The 23,156-nt window shown below is 44.6% G+C and overlaps 1 long non-coding RNA gene across 1 annotated transcript; it reads left to right on the top strand.

Annotated features, from left to right (window-relative positions):
• The first annotated feature begins 20,545 nt into the window (after window positions 1-20,545).
• On the top strand, window positions 20,546-21,934 carry LOC134476235 (uncharacterized). Its single transcript, XR_010047807.1, has 3 exons — window positions 20,546-20,603; window positions 20,809-20,859; window positions 21,599-21,934. It is a non-coding gene; the product is annotated as an uncharacterized LOC134476235 (long non-coding RNA).
• The last annotated feature ends 1,222 nt before the right edge of the window (window positions 21,935-23,156 follow it).

Genomic DNA, 23,156 nt, shown 5'->3' with positions numbered 1-23,156 from the left:
CAGCACAAGGCTAGTATATTTAGATCTATACAAATTCAATTGTCAAGTAAATATTGCATCAAAACTTCAGTTTAGTTAAAGCTAAAATTTGATAATTTAAGCCAGTTACAGTAAACTAAGTTATATTAATTTATTTTTCTATAAAGGTTCAAAAGAGGAACCTTTTAAAGGGACAATGAAGTATCAAGGGAATACATTTCCTGATCTGGAAAATGCAGAGGCGGGCATGTGTAATACTGTACAAGGAAATAGCCTTGGACAAGTAGTTGGGATATTCAATTTGAATTAAAATAAGGAGCAAATAGAAAATATTAGAACCGGGTGTGACAGAAATTACCTCTTGCCCATGAAAGGCAGAGCCCCCAGCACAAGGTCCTGTGTATGTATATGTGTGTACATACATGTAAGTGCGTGCATGCAAATATAAGTGTTGGTAAATTGCCAGAGGCATAATTTCTGGTGCTACATTAGAGTGACTGCCCCTGCCACACCTCACATTTGGGAGAAATTTGCAACTTGCAAACATAGCTGGAATGGGTCAATATTAATCTCCTGGGAGAGAGCTATTGTGATGTTCACCTCAATAGGTTGTGTGCCTTGAGTACTTTCTATTAGCTGATATTTTACAAGCACCAGTTCATCCAGTCCTTAGTAATCTTGTAAGGAAGGTGTTGTTACCTTCTTTTCTCAAGTTGGAAAACTGAGCATAGTGATGTTCAGTGATTTACCAAAGTAACTTAGCTAGGAAAGTGGTGAAGTAGGATTTCACAAGACATTTTGTGAGATTCTGGGCAAAGGCAGAGTATTTCTGGGCTCTGGGGTCCAATTAGTAATAATAATATAGGTGGAATGCTCATCCCAGCCTAATGGTTGGATGCCATCAGCACCATCAGACAGGTAAGGTTGGTGAGAAATAGAGAGAAGTCCAACTTTACACTAGCTGGTCAATGATTACTCTGGGGTGGGACCATTATTTTGCGTCCTGAAATCACAACTTACACTACTACACGGTACACATCCCCTTGCCAGTGATTAAGATTCCTTCTATTGCACTAATCTGAGACTTCCCTGCCATCAGCAGGACACAAAATCTATGTCATAGATTTCCATTCTTTTTTTTAGAGCAGAATATATTTACTGAGAGAAAGAAAGCTTCTTCTGTCTGAAAGAGAGACACAAGGGGTCCTGAGTGGGTTGCCGAAGACTCTGTTTCCATTCTTATAATGGCCATTTTACCATCAGCAGCAGGGTATCTCCTTTGAGCTGTTCTTCAGCTGCACGCACTGAAAGAAAGAGCTGGGGTGAGACATCATAAGGCAGAGATAAGAACAGGCAGCCCGGTCTATCTGTGTTATAGGACATGTGAGATATACAAATGAATTAGACACAAATATAACAACCAAGGACTGGACCATTATGAGCAAGGGAGAGAGACTTGGGAAACAGGAATTTAAACTCTCATGTAGATATACAAAGTGCCCTTCCATTTAGAAAAAATATGTTTGCCAATCAATGTGTCAGGACTCTTTGGGTTCTAAGTAACAGAAACTCAACTCAAAAAAGTTTAAATGTGAAAAGGAAATTTCTCAGCTCATCCAACAAACAAGCAAGTAGTGTTACCAATTCTAAGTTCAGTCCTGTCGGGAGGCATAAATGATGTCTTGTTTTCTCTGCCTTTCCTGTGTCCATTTTGCTTCACACTTGCTGTGGCTCGAATCTCTCCTGCTCTAGACAAGCTACCTCCATGGCCAGGTAAGATGGCCCAGCGTAACAACTGCAGTAGAAAACACACCTCTCTTCAAGGGTATCCATTTCCCAAAGACACTCTTTTTGCCCTTGCTTGGATCAGGTGCTCATTCTGGGCCAATCAACGTATCCAGAGGAAGTAATCCTACAATTGGCCAAGCCTGGGTCATGTGTCTAGCCCCGACCAATCAGGGTGTATATTCTCCAGACCAAACACTGTGTCCAGAGAAAGTGGTCCTGTGACTGGCTAAGCCTGGGCCATGTGTCAATCCCTGACCAATCACAGCATTCATCTTGAGTTATCCACTCATCTCTTTGGAGGACAAAGTCCAGAACTCACAGAAGAGTCAGACCAAAAAAATAAAGGAGGGATATTCCCTCAAAGAAAAACATGCTGAGAAGACCCAAGCAATGTGACCACCACACATGGTGTTCTCCAGTTTCAGAAATGTATTAAGGAAATTATTTATGGCACAGCTACTTGTACAAGAAAAAAAGTCAATTCAGAAGAAACACATTTGGAGAAAAGTTTGTAAATGCTCTGAAGTAGCATTATGGAAAGTGTATTCATTTAAGTCTTAGACTGCAAGGTAAACAAACATCTTTAAGATTGTTGGAAAATTTTAAATGAATCCTAAAAGGTAAAAATAAAAGCTTGTCTTTACAAGTAAACAAAGTACAGGCAAGATGGAAAAGCCAGAATTCTCTCCCTGGCTCTTGAGTGGCATAGTTGGGTTGGGTAAGTCTCCAGGACCTACCTACCCTGTGGGCTTCTCCTCCAAGCCTCAGCCCTCCATAAGACCACACAGGCACGGGCGGGACCCACCTGTGCCTCTGGGGCTACATTAAAGATTTTCGCTTTTAGGGCTTCCCTCTGCCTTTCACCAGCATTCAACTCACATCTTTTTATCACCATTTTCCAAAAAAGGGAAGGGACTCTCCTCCTCGACAAAGCAAATAGAAAGCAAGCATCGCATTCCTAGGAGGGCCCTCCCTGACCAAAGTTTGTGCTCATGTCATTACTAAATATTCCCACTTCAAGTGGCTGTGCATCGCTGCTTAATGACTACTCTATTTCAGCAGCTGGCCCTCCATAAATCCTTCTGGGCGTTCTATTCTAAACAGGCCCCTTCTCACGCAACGGCAGCCTCTTTCCAGCCATGTGAAAGCTAGTCAGCTCCTGTGGGTGCTCCGACGTGCCCAGTCTGGTCTGAGCATTTACCATATCACAGCCAGTGGACAGGAGAACTGCCTGCAGCCCAGGGCTTAGATATTATCAGGTCCCTCTGACCAAGGAAAGCATCCTCCGAGGAGGGTGGTAATGAGACATTTATGGAGCCGAGACAAGCCCTAGGCAAAGCTGTGCAAAAGGTGTGGCCCGAGACATTTCTGAGGTATTAATATGTCTCCTTTTCTGTGTTTTTCCTTCCTCCACCCTCTTTGTAAGGAAGTAGGTGGATCTTTTGTAACTGTTCACCTCAAGGATTTTTGTTCCACTAAAACTCCAGGTGTATATGTGTGTGTCTGGAGGAAAAAGATTCTATCATTTGACAGGTTTTGCTGGAGATTCTTTTTTTTTTTTTTTTTTTTTTTTTTTTTTTTTTTTTTTTAATTTTTATTTAAGGAGAAAAGAAAAGAAAAAAAAAACAGTGAAGGGTACAAGTTATACAGATTTACAGAAGAAAAAAAATGCGCAGTAGGAAATCACTAGTTAATAGATTACATATTGCCATCTTAGAAATAATTGTTCAAGTCACAGAATTAAAGTTTGTAGAGTGGACATTCCAGCAATGATACTGCAAACAGTTCTGTTCAATGATCCATTAGAACTCTGTGATATCATTTTCTGTCTTATACATTTAAATATACATGCAGTTATATAGTTTAGAGCATTTTCTTTTCCTCTCTTTTGTACAGTGACTATTACACATTTTGGGTTTCATTGCTCCCACTGTTCTTATTGCTTTTTTGGAAGAGAGTAAAACCAAATGTGACATGACAGAACAGAATCGGTCAAGTCAAAAGGGTGGATATAATAGATAATATAAAAACATAATACAAGGTGATCAACAATGGTTACCCTAATGCCTCCCGCTATTTCTAATAGAATTGCCTATATCGTTAGTTGTAATACTATTGAACAAAACCGTAAAGGATAAAATCGACAAAACCAAAACATTGGAGATATTGTAGGTCTTCAAAAGTAGATAGAAGTCAATGAGAATGGGCGTTATAATGAATCTCATTATCTTCTCAGCTGATGCCTAAACTTTCGAACCTGATACTATTCAGCAAAACAGAATAGAGGAACCTCAGTCAAAAACAAGATGGTGAGAGTAATACAGGGCTTCAAATCGAGAAAATAGAAAGTCAAAGTGGGTTACTATATTATATCCTGCTATATTTTTCCCTTTAATTAAATGGATAACAATAAAAAAGTATATAATGGAGTGGAGATTGAGAAAAAGAAAAAGAGGGCATAACAGCGAAACAGGGCAGATCAAAACATAACCTTTTAAGCAGAATAGTGTTTCACCACCAGATATTTCCGACTTAAAAATAGTTACCATATTGACTCCCTCCCTGAAGTCCTTGAGTACAACTTCATATACTGTAGCATTAAGTATATCAAAACAATGTAAAACCATTTAAGAGAATGACAGCATTATAGAGTATTTGGAATTGACTAACAGAAAATGAACAATGGTCTCTGTATAATCTCCTTGTCTTTAAAAGGTTTTTGCTTATACTAACGTACATAACAAAATCCAATAAGATACAACCTGGTTAGACCATTGGAGACAGAAGAACAAAAGCTAGATGAGACTTCAAAACAAGATGGTACTGAATCAGCATTACCTATTAAGATGTCATTTTCTCAAAAATAGCTGTTCCTATCATCCAATCTTCTCTGTCTCATTTCTGTTGAGCTCTTTTTCTGTCAGTAGCTGTCAGTTTGTCTTCTTCATTTTGTTCTCTGCTCCATTCGTTGTGGCCTCCCTGCCACTATTTCTGGGTTCTTTGTATTTTTCTTTTTTTAGAATATCCTGCAATACTTTCTGTAGAGTTGAATTGGTGGTTGCAAATTCCCCCAGTTCCTCTTTATCCTGGAAGCACCTCGTTTTTCCATCAATTTCCAGGGACAGTTGTGCAGGATATCTCAATCTTGGCTGGAGATTATTATCTTTCAAAGCTTGAATTATTTCCCCCCATGCTCTTCGTGATTTGATGGTTTGTGAAGAGAAATCTGCTGTAATTCTGATGGGTGTTCCTTTGTAAGTGATCTGTTTCTTGTCTCTTACAGCTTTTAATATTCTGTTCTTGTATTGAATTTCTGGGATTTTTATTATTATATGCCTGGGTGTTTCTCTGTTAGGGTTGTAGGTAGCTGGGGTCCTGTATGCCTCATACAGCTGAGTATCTTTACCTTTTGCTAAATTAGGAAAATTCTCCTGGATTATTTCTGTGAGTAGCTTTTGTAATTCATTTGTTTGTGTCCCTACTTCTTCTTCTATGTTCTTAATCCTTAAGTGGTGGCTCCTCTTATCATCTTCTTGTCTTTGTATTATTGCTGTTTGTTTCTTTGTTATTTTTAAGAAGTTTTTCATTTCATTCTCCCATATTTCAAGTCTGCCCTCCAGTTCAGATAGTCTGTCCTTAGTTTCTTTCAAGCTGTTATGCCAGTCTTGTATAGACTTATTAATTTCTTGATAGTCCCTTTGAACCTGCTTCACATACTCAATGCTTTCTCTGTTTTCTCCATCAAGCAATTCTCCCCTCTTTTTCTGTTCTTCCATTCCACCATCTGTTTTTTCCTGGGTGGTGTTTAGCATTTCTCTAACTATTCTGCATACTTCTAGCTTCAGATCATTGATAACTTCATTCCTGAATTGGTCTATGAGGCTCTCAATATGGTGCTTAATGTATACTGGTGCGGCGTCCATTATTGCCTGTTTCTCAGGATTGGGGGCCGAGGAGCTTTTTTTGTTGCTTCCCTTCCCCATATTTTTTGTTCCTTATAAAATGCAATCTTACAAAGGAGGCCCGGCTTCCCTGCCTGTCAGCCACAGCCTGATCAAATTGCGCTGGCTAGTTGTTCCCGCCCACCGCTGCGCACCAGGGAGTCGGAGGAGGCAGCCTACGCGGAAGTCAGTCGCTCCTCCGGGCCATCGTCCGGCTCTGGGATCTGGGTTAGGCTAGTCTAGCCTAGAGAGTCCGCCAGCAGCGTCACTCAGGCCAGGCACTTTTCTCCAATCCCGTCCGAGAGGGGAATGGCGCCCAGAGAGATCTCCGCTAGAGTCAAACTGTGGTGGGGGGTCAGATTCTCACTCACCTCGCCACCAGTCAGTTTTCGTGTACACCTCTGTCCGTCCTTTTTTTTTTCGACTCCGTTCTCCCGTTCCCAGAGCTCGGCGCTCCCAGAGCTCGGCGCGTCTCTCCTTGCTGAGCCGCTGTGGAGATAGCCGGCCGCCGCACGGCGGGAAATCCAAACCGGTTTCCGATGGCGCGGAGTCGAGCCTCCACACCGAGATTTTTCTGTTCCTATTTTAGCGCCAGGACTGTATTCCAAGTTGGATTCTCTCAGCCCAGTTCGTTCCTGAGTCAGCAGAGCATATCTCTACTGATTCGTGTCTCCCTAGTCCGCATTATTTCTGGCCTCTGAGCCGAACCTTTCAGAGAGCCTCTGGTAGTTGCTGTTGTCTGTCCGCCATGTTCTCTGGTCTCCTTGCTGGAGATTCTTAAGCAGACAGGGAACTGCCATGAAGACGAGGAAAACTTCCTGGGGCCACTGGATACCCCACCCTGCCCCACACTGAGGCTTCCAGTCTAGACAATGCTATGGGGGTTTACTGGTATCTCATGGCTTAGTTGGTGCCACCATAATGCCATTGTGATGGATGGCAGCAGAGTGGACTTACTTGAAAAGGGAACTCTGCACCAGGAGAGATGTCCCCTAAATCCACTGGCTGGAAGTCAGTGTCTCTGTAAGTTTTTTTTGAAAGTGTGCCAGGCAGACTAAGATGTCCCTGTCCTAACTCCCAGAATCTAGAAACGTGCTATTCTATGTGCCAAGAGAAAATGAAAATTGCAGACAGAATAAAAGCTGCCAACCAGTTTACCTTGACATGGAAGATTCTCCAGGATAATCCCTGGTAGGCTCCATCTAAAAACAAGGGTCCTCGAGAGTGGAAGAGACAATGGACAGGAGAGAATCCCAGAGACTGGATGTTATGGTTTGTGTCTGGATGTCTCCCCAAACCCTCATGCATTGGTGGGGTAGGCTTCTAGAACTGGTGATTGATTCATGGTCCACTGCTGGGATTATGCTTGAGAGTGATACACCCAAGTAGATGTGGCCTGCACACTGTATAAGGGACAGAAAGAGTCTTCTCTCATGCCCCTTCCTTTTTGCTTTTGTTGTCTTCTGCCACCATGCGCTGTTGATCCTCTGCCATGTGTCACTCTGCCTTGGAGCCAGCTAAGAATGGACTGAAACATTTACAAGCTGTGAGCTAAATAAATTTTTCCTTCTTTAACTTTGGGCATCAGATATTTGGTTTCAGCAATGAAAGAAAAGTAACCAGCCCATCCAATGATGCTTTCTTGTTGGCTAGAAGATGGAAGGAAAGCAGGCAGCCTATATAACTGGAGAAGGCAATGATAGGGACTCTTTCTTAGAGCCCCTGGAAGGAACATGGAAATGTCATGTTGAACTTCTAATCTATAGAACTGTAATAATAAATCTGTGTTTTCAGCCACTAACTTTGTGGTAACTTATTACAGCACCCATGGAAAATGAGTACCAAGGACAGTTAGTGATGTGAATGATTCTACGTATCTGGCTCTCTTCTCCTCCAGAGCTTCTTTCTTCCCTGGCTATATTTTCTTGGCTTCTCTATTAGCTCATGTCCTGGGCACCATTAATATTCCTGTAGCTCTGTTCCCTAAGCAATCTGGGTACCCTCTATGTGTAGAATGCCTTTTGGCACAGTGGGTTTGGAAATAAGAATATAGCTTTGTCCCTATTCTCAGGAAAGTGAGCTAAAGAGAGAGGCAGACAGACATGTGACTAATGCAGGCACGAGACAAGCTGTGGCAAGTGTGGTTCCAGAAGTATGAACCACGTGCTATGAGTACAGTGGGAAGAATGAAATGCATATCAGCTGGGGGAATCTGAATTACTCATTTCATTTGGGGGCAAAACCAAGAGCAGGATTGAATTCAAAGAGGGATGAGGACTTCTGGGCACACATATTTTAGTTAGCTGGATCTAGCCTGTGACAGACATCACTAATCAATTACCAATTCCATTCTTCCTGCAGTGCTCAGACTTTGACCAGGAGCTTTCTCCATTTGGTGTTCCCGGGAATGAATGGAGTTGGCACTTGTGGTGACAACTAACCGCCACCCCTGTGTTTAAGGTATTTATCACATTGACTTGGTGCCACATGAGTCATGTGGAAAAGAAATATTTGAACTTCAGTTGCTCCTTTTCCTCTTATTGCAGCCCAGACTGCCCCACTTGGGCTCACTCTCTAGGTGTCTAAATCATCCAGGAACTGGAGCTTCCATCCCTCAGATCCCTCCAACCTGTACTGCAATCCTTCAAGGTAAAACAAGAATGTTCCTTTTGAGGCACAAAATAAGCTTTGATGCTTTCATTCTCTCTCTCCCTCCCTCTTTCTCTCCTTTTCCCTGTCTCCCTACCCCACCTCCTCCTTCCTCCTTCCATCCACCTCCTCTCTCCAAATCCCCACCTTGTGTTCCAAGATGAGAGCAGCAGACATTAACATCAGGGGTAAATAAGAAGGTTCAGGAACTGAAGTCCTAGAACCCAGGAGCAATGGTAAAGTGGCTTTGGGTACCAGGCAGGGAAGGCATCCAGTGTTATGGTTTAGATCTAGAAAGGCCCCAGTACTCTCATACATTCAGAGACAGGACTTTGGAAGGTGATTGGAGCACAGGGTGCCACGTTCACCCATGGATTCACCCTCTGATGTGTCCCATAACTGAGTGTACTGTTAGCAGGTAGATTGGGACCTGGAAGAGTGCTTCTGCTTCCCCAGATCCTCCCTTCTCTCTCCACCTCCTGAATGCTACCACGTGAGCAGCTTTCCCTGCCAGCCCCTCCCCCCATGGCCTTTCCATCTTGAAGCCAACTATGGATGAAAATCCTCTGAAAACCATGAGCCACAATAAACCTCTCCTTGATGATGTGGGTGTTGAGTACTTTGTCCGTCCCAGCAATGAGGAAAGTTACTAAGACCTCCAGCCTTCAAAAAATATCACTGTCAAAGAGCTTCTATGTAAGCATTGTGAATGTCCCAATGGGACAGTGGGGCATGGCTGGTCCATGTCACAATCTCCTCTGCTAGGCTAGACATCTGAAAAAAGCAAAAAATCTGTGTTTTTATCTTTATAAACTTAGTGAAAGAGCTTTGTATCTGAAACGGAGTGCACGTTCTATGAGACGAGTCACCCCATGAGTGAATGAATAGGTATTTTAAACTTACCAGTTCTGTTTTGTTTTGTTGGTTGTTGTTTTTTGTTTGTTTGTTTGTTTTTAGACAGGGCATTCCTATATAGTGCAGGCTGGCTTTGAACTCACTGTGTAGCTTAAGCTGGCCTCCAATTCACAGCAGCACTCCTGCATCAGCCTCCCAAGTGCTGGGATCACAGGTCTGTGCCGCCAGGTTTAATTTAACCAACATTTTTATAAAAGAACCCTGAGTCCCCACACTCTCCTCCCCTGACCCCAGGAAGCATTTTTCTTCACCACTCAACTTAAAAATCAAGAATCTTAATGTCGTGCTGGGTTCTTCTCTTTCTTCACACACCACGCCTGCCATGGCTTCCAGCATTCCAACTCTAAAATACACGCCCACCCATCTACCTGCCTCACCGCCCCTGCCTCAGGACCACGAGCCTCGCAGCTTCATTACACAGTAACGTCTAACCTGTCTCCCTGCCCCTACGCTTGCCCGAACCCTGGTCCAACCTTCATGCCACAGCCAGCAGCTTCCCTCAGATACAGGCAGGTTGTATTTCTTGCCTGCTTACCGACTCCTCCCCACAGCCCTTACCACAGAATCCAAACACTTGGCCACAGGCTACAGGTGAGCGGATCTCAGCCCTGCCCAGCAGTCCAGTCCTCCCTCCCCTGCACACCAGTCTGCCTCTCCGCAGCCCCTAGATTCCTGGAGCACCTTGAACGTGCCAAGCTGCCTCCTCTCTGGGGTCCTCTCTTGGGAAAGTTCCTCCTCCCACCCGCAGCTCCTTCTCACCATTGAAGTGAGTCCCACTGAAGACGCTCTCCCAATGTTATGGTTTATGTCTAGATGTTCCCCCAGAGCCTCATGTGATCATAGGATCTTTTCAGAGGTGGCTGAGTCTGGAGAATGTGGTGCTGGGATTAAGGGTGTGTGATTGGCGGATCAGTCCACTGATGGATTTGGCATAGTTCTGGTCAGGACTAAGGGTGTGAGTGCTACACCGACCCTAGGGCAGGTAGCCTGCATACAACATAAAGAAAGAGTCTCATCCCCTCCCCATCTTGTTGCTTTTGCTGTCTTGTGGGTGCCATGAACTATTTCTCCTCTGCGATGCCCCTCTGCCATGTGCCACTCTGCCTTGGAGCCAGCCAACTATGGACTGAAACCTCTATAAGCTGTGATTTAAATAACCCTCTCCCCATTTAACTTTGAGTAGCAAGTATTTTGTCTCAACAGTGAGAAAAGTAAGACACCAAGTCACCAAGCAGCATTTGCACTTTGACATTATCTTATACCTGTCTAATAATTGCCTGGCTGTAATGTCAGCTCCAGATAGCACTGCTCTTTTATCCTGTCTGCTTCTGTATCCTCTCTGCCTAATGCAAAGCCTGCCACATAGTAGGTGCTCAGCAAATATTTATGGGACAATTGTAGCCTCTTTTGCCATTTTTCTCAGCAGAGAAATATGTGCTAATTAGAACAAGCTGCAATACTAGCTTGCTACAAACAAAGGTGAGTTTGAAGACTGTTTGTTCTGATGGTTTTTAAAGCTTTTGGTTTCAACAGTGCTTAATATCACTTTTCCTATCTGTGCAAGGCACAGAAAGATCACAGGAGGTTAAAAAAGTGAAGGAGCCCTTTTTGAGGGATGGAAATGTGATATAACTTCAGTTGCCACCCAGAAGTCACTCAGAATTCTTAATGCTTTGAGACTGTTAGCAGAGCCAAGGGGAAAATGTGTACATAATTCTCATTTCTAAAGCAGTAGTCTCAGGGTTTGGCACTAGCATTGATAGTGTTAACAACTAATTAAGAAATCTTGACTTTACTCAAGACAGATATAATTGAAACTGCATTTGAGAGACTCTAGATACCTGTAATATGTTAACATAAAGGGCTAAGAACAAAGGCCACCCCCCAAGAAACAGTCTTCCTGAAGTAAACCAGGACATTCAAGGCGATCTGTTCTCAAATTACTCAGTGGAGGTGCGTTGCTGCTTAAAAAAAATCCATCTATGTTTATATGTAGAATTAGTCACAGTTAAAAGAAAGAAAGAAAAGAAAAAATAATCTATCATATCAAGGGAAGCCAAGACATTCTTTGAATTTGCAAATTGCTCAACTGCACTTGAAACCCTTACAGGAGTAGTAGTTGCGGTTGGTCTCTTAGTAATAAAATAAAACACCTACCAAGCTAATCACTGAAGCCCAGCGTGTGCAGCCATTCCCCAACTTCTGCACCAACATCCTTAAATGACCCCCTTTTGTTTGACTCACAGCTCCCCCTGTTGGGGAGGGGAAGCAGGAAGGTGAACCTACCCCTTGAGTGGATGGATGGGGACCAACATCTGACCAGAAAGAGCCCCTTCTGTGATTGTGGAATTTTCTCCCAGGGATGATGACTTCCTCTCTGTCCCCCATCAGAAAATCACTGCACTTATTTGACTCTATCTACCTTTCAAAAAGTAGATCTGACAGAAGGTAGATCAGTGATTGCCTATATCTAGAAGTAGGATGGACTTGGCATGGAAGGAACATTCTAGAAGAACAGGAGGAGTCATCCACAACTGGAACCTGATGAGGGTTGCACAACTCTGTTACTTAGACTCACTCAACTCTATTACACTTAACATGGATGAATTTAAATTATTCTTCATCAGTGCTACAAAAAAGCAGATTCACCCAGTCCATAAATGGAGACAGAAAATCCAGACCAAGCTCACCTTCTCCACCCAACTCCTCCCAATTCTCAATTTCCTGGCTAAATGACGTCACATCCATCCAGATGCCTGTGTCCGCCATCTTTGTCTTCCCCACCTACAAGTTACCTCTGTCTGACCAATTCTACTTCTCTAGTATCTCGGGAATCTGCTCACTTCTCCCCATTCCTGATGCCACTGCCAACTAGGCCAAGCAGCCCTGCTCCTCCTGAGAAGCTGTGTCGGTCTCCTAGTGATAGCTCTGCCCTCACCGCCCATGTATCTTCCTCTCCATCTCCAGGTTACAACTCCTCAAACCACTCTCAGTTGTCCTTGGGATAAAATTCCAGGTCCTCAGCAGGGCACAGTTTGCAAGATTCCCATGACTTAGCACCTGTTTATTTTCTCAGCCTTATCTGGTAGCAAACCAAAAGCTAAACCAAACTGAACTAATAACTATCTATTCTCTGAGGCAAGAGCAGCTTTCCTTCCCTCCTTCCCTCACAAAAGCTTCTCTCCACGTCACCACCTTAGCAAAGACAGGTGGAGGCTTCCCAGAATTCCCTTTCTTTTTTAGCAACAACACTGGCCGTTACCTGGGAATGCTGCCATAGAGTTCAAGGCCTTATTTCTTAGCCTCCCTTGCAGCTATGTGGAGCAATGCCGTACATTTTGTCAGTGAGAAAATCATGGAATATCGGAAGTTCTTCTTAAAAGCCTTCTTTCCTCCTCTTTCACCTTAATGTGTCCTAGAATGAGGATATCATGGTTGGAATGCTTGCAAGGATTTTGGATCAAGAGGTAATCTAAAAATGAAAGCCATGTGTTGTGGTTTTAATATGAAATATTCCTCAAACACTCATCTACTGAAAGCTGATTTCCAGCATAGCAGTATTCAGAAGTGGGGCCTACAGAGGTGATTGGATCACAAGGGTCCTGGGCTCATAACTAGATTAATTAATCTGCTACAAGTTCAATGAGCTGTTTGGAGAGGGAATGCAAATGGAGAATGGGGTTCACTGGGGTGGAACCTGGAGAGGCGTATGTTGTCCGCAGCCCCTTTCTCTCTGGCCTTCAACTTTGCCTGCTTCTTGCCTACTATGAGGTGAGCTGCTTTCTTCCATTGCACCTCCCTACCCTTATGTGCCTGCCTGGGACCCATCAGGGCGGAAACCTCTGAAACCATTAGCTAGAACCATCCTCTCCTCCTTTAAACTGTGTCTCTCCCAACAATGAAAATCTGCCTAATGTGCTATGCACGGCAGTGCCCCAGAGGGGAGGCTTGGGTGACCAACACCATATCACCTCTGGACTTTGATTATAGGTAAGAAAAATGACTCCTAACCTGTTTCAGTGACTTTAAAAAAATTCTTTGTTACTTGTAGACAAACAAGATCTTAACCTATGTAAAAGGAGCACTTTCAAGCACCATTTCAACTGGTTCAGCTGCTCGACCATATATGTAAATCTTTTATCTCCTCTAGCATTCAAATGAGGGGCCACCAACCCTGGGAAGACACTCAGGCTTCACCAAGGTTCTCCTTGGCTTCCACAACCCTTGTGCTTCCTGCCACACTTGCTGTTGTGAACCAAATCTGTTCGCATTTTGCGTAAGTACCAGATTCCAGCACCAGACTGTGTCCTATACCAGGCAGGTACCTAGCATAACACATTCTCAGCACGCACAGTGCTAAGACACTGTCTAACAATCACGCAGCAACTCTGCTAGGGGACCAGGAAGCAAGCGCAGTGTTCCAGTTTTATGTCAAGCCCACCTCTCAGATGTATCTGTAAAGGGCAGAGCCACAGCTACCACACACATCACTGATAGTCTCAGGAACACTATCGCTTGTAACACTAAGAAACATGAATGGTAAAAGGCTGAGAACTCAAGATCTTTCTGTTAATGTATTTAAGTCATGCTAAAGAGTCACTGAACCATGAGGAAAAGATCAGGAAGAGCAGAGGAGAAAATAAATGGGTGCTCTATAATAGTAACTCAGGAGGGGACAGGATAAGTGTTTAGACCGTAAGAGTACTGGCTTGCAACAGATTCCCATCAGCCAAAGATGCCACCTACATGAAGATGCAAAAGACACATAGATCTCAGGCTTCGTGGATGGATTTTAAAATCTGCTTGTGGTTTCATGATTCAGCAAGCCGTGGGGACCAAAGTGGCAATTCAAGATTTTAAGGGCCAAGTGAGCCTAGACGTGGGGAAGGGGATTAAAAACAAGAGCAATTATAAAATAAAACTCAGAGCTGAATCACAGTCACGTTGCAGAGAGAGGAAAAAACCACTCCAAGGCATGTGGAAAGCATGCCACTGCTGAGAACGAAAAGCGACAGCTCCGAACTTGTGCTGTGTATCATCCCGGATTCAAAGCCACGGACGTCACAGTGGTGTTACAGCAAGTGATCTCACTTGGAAGAGTCTGGTGACACAGACCTACACTCGGATGATGTGGGAAAGGAGCTTTGCTTCTTGCAGCATTTCAGCACCAGCGTCAAGAGTGTTAGCGAATGCCTCACACGTGAGCCTAAATTTTGATATTTTAATTCGCCTAAACTCCGATGAAATCATGGAAGGCGCCACAGCAGGAAACCGAGCCCCAGGGAGGCTCTTAGCAATTAAGCATCTCATTTCACTCAGGCATGCAAATGCCACAGGCTCGCATTCACCCTGCTCACGCTCCGGAGCTCCACTGTGCCGTGCCATGCCATGCTGGCTCTGTGTTTCGTTTCTCCACCCCACTCATATTATCTGACTTTTCATCCCCGCCCCGTGTCTTTCCCTCTTGGGACTCCAGGCAACAGAGGTCTCTCTCATGGGCTGGCTAAGAGAGGGTGTGAACGTGAGGCTTAGCCATCTCGTTTACTGAAGACACAGGGAGGAATTTAGGAAGGAAAATGACCTGCTCAGGGGCTCAGAAGGGCCGTGTTAAACACCAGGCTGGAATTTCAGAGATTTTGTAGTTTGCAGGGTTTTTGCCTTATAGGGTAGTGATAGTACCTGAGCCAACCTCTACCCCTGGTCGTGGGCAAAATGAAAACACTAGTTTCAGAAACCAAGAGAGAATGACGGAGCACGGGTATCGCACAGGTCCTGCAATGGAGTCCTGAAGTGGGATGCTCCTGCTCCTGGACTATCATTGTTACCTCTGCTGGACTCAGAAGCAACAGAAAGTCAACACCTCTTTGGACTGATGAGGAGAAAGTGCTTTGGGATCAGAGGAAGTCTTGAAGGCACAAGTTCCACAAGCATATATTTGTGAAGACGCACACACACACACACATATCAGATTACAAGGGCTGGGCATACATGTTACTATATAGTAGTTGGCTAGCATGGTTAGATCTTAGGTTGGATCCCCACCATCACACACACACACACACACACACACACACACACACGCACACGCACACGCACATGCACACACATATGTGCACATGCACATACACAGTCCTGTTGCAAAATGGGGTTGTTACAGACAACAATGAAGTATTACACATTTTTTTAAACTGGAAAAATTTTGAGTATTTTTAAAGAAACACTAAGTATTTGAGGAGATAGATATTGTACTCCGAGTTGAACATATATATATATATATTTAATATACATAAGTATGTACATAAGGTATACTTGTATCAAAATGCCACATGGTACCCTGTAGGTGTGTATAACATTTATTTGCTAATTAAAAAAGAGCAAAACACAAAAGAATGAAGCATTTTATAACATATGAGAGTAGTTGTAGTAATTTTTGGATTCATTTTTGTGTCATGAAAGTTCTACTCCACTTTTTCTTGCATATCCTATTAAAATGTTAAGGAGTCCACACTCCAGCTTAAAAAATTAATTTGAATTTTAATCGGAAGTCATGTTAACTAGCCCGGTGGCCTTGACCACTAGTAACACCAGCACTGTGACACAGGGGCAAGCCTGACCTGAGCTCTGTGGTTTTCTTGCATAACATCTCAGCGCCACAATGTTCAGCAAAATGGTTTGATCTAACCTTACAGACTAGGAAACTGGGAAAAACTGACCAGGTTTGGCGCCCGAGGTGGAACCTCGGTGTAAGGAGTCGCCCCTGCTTCCCTGAACTCAGCTCTTCCCAGCTACACTCCACACTCAAGTCCCCTCCCATTTTTGATCCTGGCTTCTCACCTGGTAGACGAGGTTCAGGCCGGGACTTCAGTCTCAGAAGTCACCTGCATTCAGTTTCCAGTTCCTGGAGCCAGCCAACCTTAGCTGCTAGTGTGAGGCGCTCCCGGAGATTCCTTCCATCATGCACTGGGACGGATGCCGTCATTTATAAGGAACATGGTTGTGTTTGCAAATGCGTGCTTTGGAAATGCCAAAGACTCCTTCAGAGGAGGCTGGCCTTCCTGACATCTTGTTCCACTATTGATTTGTTTGCAAATCTTTTCTTGGGGGGCGGGGCTTGCCGTCGGTTCCTGTGTATCTAGTGACTCTGTAGCACCCGCAGGGATGGCCGTGGCTGCACACTCCAGGGTTAGGGATGCCGATCAGGGACCACAGACGTCCCCAGAAGGCACCTGCCGGAATGAGGTGTTCCTCAATGCTAACGGGGAGCCACCGCCAACACATCGGAAACCCCAGTTTAATAACAGCTTGCCAGTTGTAAACAGCGTTGTATTTCGGGGCCCCATCTCCTGTGCAGGAGAGGCCCGGAAAGACGGGAAAGTCTGGTGGACTCGGGAAGCGGGGTGGGGTGGGAGGTGGCCTGGGCAGGCAGGGATTGGCGGGAGGAGGAGGAGGAGGAGGAGGAGGAGGAGGAGGAGGAGGAGGGGGAGGAGGAAAGAGAGGGAGGCCCTTGAGCCTCACGACCCATCTGGCTGGAAACATCCTGCAGAGCCCCAGCGCAGAGTCAGGGGCAATTACAAGTTTATATAATGGAATAAATCTCCGCCCCCCCCCCCCCCCCCCCCCGGCTTCGGGGATGCAGACAGAGAAACTCTCCAAAATTCCGCATTGATGAAGGATGAGCTGCGGGACGTGATCGGGGTTCCAGCTCGGGGCCGGTCGCCTGTGTGAGAAACTTGGTGTCCCCATGTGTTGAGGAGGGGGAACCCCTCCCTACAGTAGGGCCCCCACTTTGGGTCCTGGAGCTAACACAGAAGGTGTTTGGGTCGCAGCGTTCGCAGTGCCAGCTCGCGGGCGTTTACGTAACTGCTGCCCTTCCCGCAGGACCGTGTGACACAGTGACTCACCGAGGACAGGGCAGGGGAGGGGGGACCAGGGGGCCGGCGACGCCCCGCGCACGTGACCCGTCAGATGACGGCGGGGCGTCTGCACCGGCCTCTCCCCGCCGCCGCACGCAGGCATCCCCAGTGACATTTGCGGTGAGCGATAGCTCACGGCTAGCAAAGGGCAGCCTGGAGGACGCCGGAAGGTGGGATGAGGGGGGGGACGCTGCGCCCGCCGCCGCCTCTGATTCTGGTGGGACGTGGTGGGCGCTGAGTCAAACCGTCCAGGTCCCTGCTGCAACGTCGTGGGTTCTCCAGGGCGGGAGCACGCAGCCCCTTGAGCCGTGTCCACTTCTGTGGACTGGGGTGCAGACGTCCTGCGGTCTGCCCGGACACCCACCCCGTCGGCAGCGTCTGGTTTGACGATCTCTTAGGCCTGAGTGTGGCCCAGGGACCCGCCCCACCTCCAGGGAGCTTGTTTGTTTGAAGCCTGGTCACTCCTGCAAACAGCTTGTGCACCAAAGAGTGTGCATTGGGGCATACAGATGTAGAGAGAACGGGGACCTGACTGTGGAGGAAAGAAGCGGTCACCACCCTGGCCTGGGCTCCCACTCTCTCTGGGATTTGAGGGAACGCAGAGTCGCAGGCCTTTGACACTTCTTGCATTAGTTCAATGAGAAGCTTAAATTCCAGAACCAACCCAGTGGGAACCACGCAGGACACAGTGTGACACTCGTGACTGTAAGCTGTGGCCATGCCGAGCGCCGCAAACGCACACCAGCTAGGCATTTACTTAAATATTTCAAAAAGAAGGAAGAGAGCCCGGGGGTGTAGCTCAGTGGTGGAGCATTTGCACCTAACCTGCAGGAGGCCCTGGGTTATTCCCCGGCCACGGAGGGGGCAGTGAGGGCGGGGAGGGCAGGTGTTTCTTAATAGTTAAATGAAACCAAGAAACAAAAAACCCAACTTGTTGCTTTCACTGGCAACAGTAAACTCCATAAGCAATTTCCTAACTTTAAAGACAACCAGTGAAGTAGGGTGATAAGCTTTTAAAAGGAAGAGCAGAGCTCTCCTGAGTGGAAACCTGCCTTTATTTACTTTAGGGCCTTGTTAAGACACATTTGCTTTAAGATAAAAGGTTTGCTTTTGGGACAATCCCAAAATGACTTTGTTTGATTCAATTAAGTAAGACCTAATGAAAGAGAAATTCAGCTTCGAGATAGACATCATCTCACCAGGTGAGTTGTAAATACATTCTGACCAGGTTTAAGAGATGAGCTCTTGAAAATTTAATCTACTTTAAAAACCTCATACCCTTGCCACAAATTGCTTTGAAGAAGATCGCTGAGCTGATTGCCTGCTGAGATAATTATTTTGTATCACCACTTAGGGAACATGATTTTTTGATAAATACTATAGTGTCAGTCTTTGTTAATGATTTGGGAGGGGAAGGAGAGACTCCCATGCAGCTGAGGCTGGTTTATGTGCCTGTCCCCCCGCCCCCCAACTCAGGCTGTGGGAACTGGGAGAGTCTGGCTTGGACTCTGTTGAGAATCCTCTGCTCACCTGTCAAATCTCTACCCTTTGCATAAGATGCGGTCATGACATGCATTGCATCTGGTGCTGCAGAAGAACTTCAGGCCAGACTGTGCACCCTCTTGATGCTGAGACCAAGCTTGTGAACCTGAGCAAGCTTGGCCCTCCAGAATGCCCCCAGAGAGAGGGCTGAGGGGTCCCCGCAATGGGTGTACTGTGCTAGTGCATGGTGGGTGCTGGTGGGGAGAGCCCTGTCCTGTCCTTCCGGCTTGGGCATATGGCAGTTCGGTGCTCACAAGTACAGTTGCACCACCCCTCTGCACACTGGGCGTGACAGTGGCTCTTGTTTCTCATTTGCTTGCACTGAGCCTGAATGTGACCTCAGAATCCTTCTTATTAGTGCGATGCTAAGCCCTTCATATCTCCGTTCTTTCAAAATCATAATAAACGCCATTAGGAACCCATTACATGACAAGTACTGATTTGTAACACATACAAAGTAAAAGAAGGGAATAAGAGGGGAGAAATGCCACACTCTAGGCTGTAAAATAAACAGGGCAGTGGGGAGTGATTACTGGGTTTGGGTCATTTTAGATGAGGAAGAGCCGGAGGAGAAGCTGGCACAAAGGATGTGAGCGGCAAAGGCAGACATGAACTTGGCACTGTCAAGGAGCTGACCCAGAGGTGTGCCCGCGCGGTCCCAGGAGCAGGTCCCTGGTGTGCAGGTCATTGTCCCCGAGTCATCTCTAATCCCTGTAGCGGGGCTCAGGGCAGAGCTGGACTCAGGTGTGCAGACTGGGTTCTGTAGCTCCCTTAGATCGTATCAGCAAGGAAGGGTTTGTGGTGCAGGAATAATCAGATGGCATTTCAAGGTCAACTTTCACTTTAGTGGGAGATGTGTGAAGAACCAACCTAGTACACTAGCAAAGAGAATTAGATCTCGGTTCAGATCACAGCTCTTCTTACTGATTTTCTGATCATGAATGAGTTACTTCAGTACTCTGTCTCTCAGATTTTCTATGGAGATCAAACTGTCTGTCTCATGGGGGTAAAAATAACTCACTGAATGGTTGCAATCATGAAACAGTAAACTCACCAAAATTAGCTGTTTAAAAAAACCTTGCATTAAAGAATTTTTCTTGACTATCAATGAATATTTTCAAATATAGTATACCATATATAAATTCAATCATAGTAAGCATATTTAGAAGTATATACAAAAACATATGAAGTACATGTAGATTCTTATGAATAGTACTATTTAATCAAGTAGAAGATGGCTAGGAATAATATCCTCCCCTATATGATTAAAACTTTTCAGCAATAATCATAAAATGAATAGCAAAAATGGCCAAAAATGCAAACACTCAAAATTACCTTTTGAATATTTGTTTATGGAATCTTGCTATTAAAAAGAAGAGAAATAAATATATATTACTGTACCAAAAAAAGGAAAAAAGAACAAATCAATTACTCTGTCATTTTTTATGTCTACTTCTGATTAAACATTCATCTTTTGGTTAAGTTTCATATAATACTATTTTATGTAGATAATTTCTATTAAGTGAATTTTAAAGAAACTGAAACAATTTATGAAAAGCAAAATTTAGACAACTATTATTGTAGCAATCTGTTTTCTTGACTTATCCGTTAGTTTAAAATAAACAACAACTAGAAAAGAATACATTTCAATGTCAAATTTAGTAAAATATTTTGTGTAGAAACTAAAATTTGCACTCATCAAAATAAAATACTACACCTTGTTCCTCTTACTTGTTTCACTGCCTCAAATTATAACTCACAAGTACAAACCTCATGTTGTTTCATAGAATAAGAGAACTGAAGTTCACTCAGCTGTGTTTCTCTTCTCTGTAACCGGCTGCTACAAGTGTTGGAATCTCCACGTTCTGCAGGAGAGGTAGCACCACAGGGCTGGACATGGGAGCTGTGCTGCTCTAAACCGTTACAGTGACAAACGTCCCAGGCAGAAACCTTGTAGCAGATGGGTCCTGGGAGGATCAGACTAGAACAGAGACCTTTCTGAGTTAGTTTCCGTGTAGAATAACATTGAGTATTAAAGGAAAGCTAACAAGAAGGTGTCATTTTTCATTTTACCTATACAGATGCTCCTCCACCTACAACGGCACTGTATCCAGATAAATTCGTCGTGGAAGGTGAGTTCACCATGCAGGTAACATCCCTAACTTCCTGAACACCCTCACTCGGCACCCAGTGCAGCGTGTGTTCCCTTGGGACTGCAGGGTGGCGGGGAGCTGTGACTCACCCCTACTGCCCTGAATCCCAGACAGCAGGGCATCCCTTGCTGCCAAACATCGCAGTTCAAAATTCTGAGGATGGTTTCTGCTGAATATATATTACCTTCCCCGTTATAAGGTCGAAAGGGGTGAGTAGAACAGTTGTAAGTTGGCGACCACCTGGGTAGCACTCAAAATCAGTAATTTAGAAAGTAAACCAAACAATAAAAGATCAGGGAAAGGTAAGTGTTATTGGGTCCTGGGAGGGAGTGGAGTGTCCAGGGGTACCAAAGAAGACTTCTGTAAGGAAAGATTTTTTAAAAAATAATTGAATACAACTCAAGTGGCATAAAATACACATCTTAAAGTGCTTGGTAGTCTTTAGTGTTGTCACAGACTTTTGTGATTATCACTATTACCTAGCTTCAGAACATTCTCAGTGACCCCAGAAGAAACCCTGCACCCCTGGGCAGTCCCTCTTCACACCCCACTCTGCCCAGCTGCTGGCAACCTCTGCTGGGCTTTGTGTGAACATGTGTGTGTATTCCCAGAGTCACAGCGTAACCTCACTGTGTCTTTCATAGAAATCTAATTTGAACTTTCATTCTAAGGAAATTGCCGACCTGAACTTGGAATCAGCTGTAATTTCTCTTCTCAGGAAACGCCAATTCCACACCTTTTGGACTTTCTTGTTGAAGCTTGACCGAATGAAAGATAGAACTCAAGACTAAAGATCTGAGGCGGGCAGAGGTTGAGAGCAGATTATTCTCTCGTGTGAATTTCTTGTCCTTACTGACTTTTGCTTTTCTTTTACTTGAGATGTACTCATCCACCCCGTTCTCCAGGAAAGGCTTTGTACCTCTCTAGAGGAGCCACCAACCCAGGGTTCCAGTCTTTGCTGCATCCCTGGCTAATCTGTTCTACCTCATGGCCCTGTGACATCTTTAATTAGTTTTCACCCAATGTTACATATATAAATACATGCTAACATGAATATGCTATATTACCCCCTTTTCCCCAGAAAAGATAGCATAATTCTAAAGTCCACTTCCCTCACTTACTATACCAAAGAGAATGTTCCCTGCTTAGATGAAGAGTTCCTGATTCATTTTTTTAAAACTTGCATATTACATGATCTATTTAGCCATTCTCCTATTAATGGGCATTTGAGATGTTTCACATTTTTTTCTCTTGCAACAATGATACAATAATGAATCCTATTTGTGCATAATTTTGTCCATGAACAGCTGACGTTAAATTCCCAAATAAGGGCTGCTGGGCAAAGGAAGTGGATTTGCCATTTTGAAACACCATATTTGAGTACTAAGTTGGCCTCCATCAGAGGTAAACCATTTTGCATTTCTGCGGGCTACCTTTGCCTACAGACTCAAGAGTAAAGTATCTTTGCAAGCTTTTTCATGGATACAAAGAAGTCCATGTATCTCAGGGAAGCTTTAAGGTTTTATTCCCTTTAAGAAACGTTCTTCATGAATTTAAGATCTATTTGCATTTTTTGTGAGTCCTATTCCAAGCTTTTGTTCGTTTTTATTGAATTACTGGGTTTTCATAGTCTCCGTTTTTGGATCTCTTTGTATGTTAGGGAGGAATGAATGGCAAATATTTTATTTTGGTTGTTTTTTGACTTTTCTATATTTTTTCTTATTTAGAAGCTTTTTCTTTTTATATAATAAAAAACCATTTAATAGTTTTGGATCTTTAAACGGCTGGCAAGCCATTTTCTCCTCCAAGGCTGCAAAGAATTTGTCCATTCTTTCTTTCTACACGTATTTCATGCTCACGTTTGAATTTCATTGCATTGGGAGCTTACTCTATCCAGTAGTCATCCATGTGACCCAGCACCATTGATTTAAAATGTGAGCATCTGAACCCTTATCCATCTGCAGATCAGGCTCCGAGTTCTGAGAGTACCGGGTGAGATGGACCTAGTGAGGTTTGTGCCCCATGAAACTCATGCTGGGCCGGGCTGCCCCTGCGGTGGTGGGAGGCAAGCCCTTGCACGGGTGAGGAGGGCCAGGAAGATCAGCGCCTCTCTCAGGGGAGTGTGTTCTCACTAGAGCAAAGCTGCCAGATGCCTGTTCTTCCACCATGAGTTGGAGAAGTGCGAGACCTTTGCTGGCACCTTGCTTTGGCCTTCTGAACCTCCTGGCCCAGAGCCACAAGAAGTACTTCCCTGACAAATCACCCGGTCTCAGGGA

The sequence above is a fragment of the Cavia porcellus genome, unplaced genomic scaffold (genome assembly GCF_034190915.1).
Source record: "Cavia porcellus strain 051 isolate PalLab524CR breed Dunkin Hartley unplaced genomic scaffold, mCavPor4.1 scaffold_6, whole genome shotgun sequence".
Taxonomy (NCBI): domain Eukaryota; kingdom Metazoa; phylum Chordata; class Mammalia; order Rodentia; family Caviidae; genus Cavia; species Cavia porcellus.
Note: the sequence above shows the minus strand (reverse complement) of the source record. Positions and strands in the feature narration are given on the sequence as shown.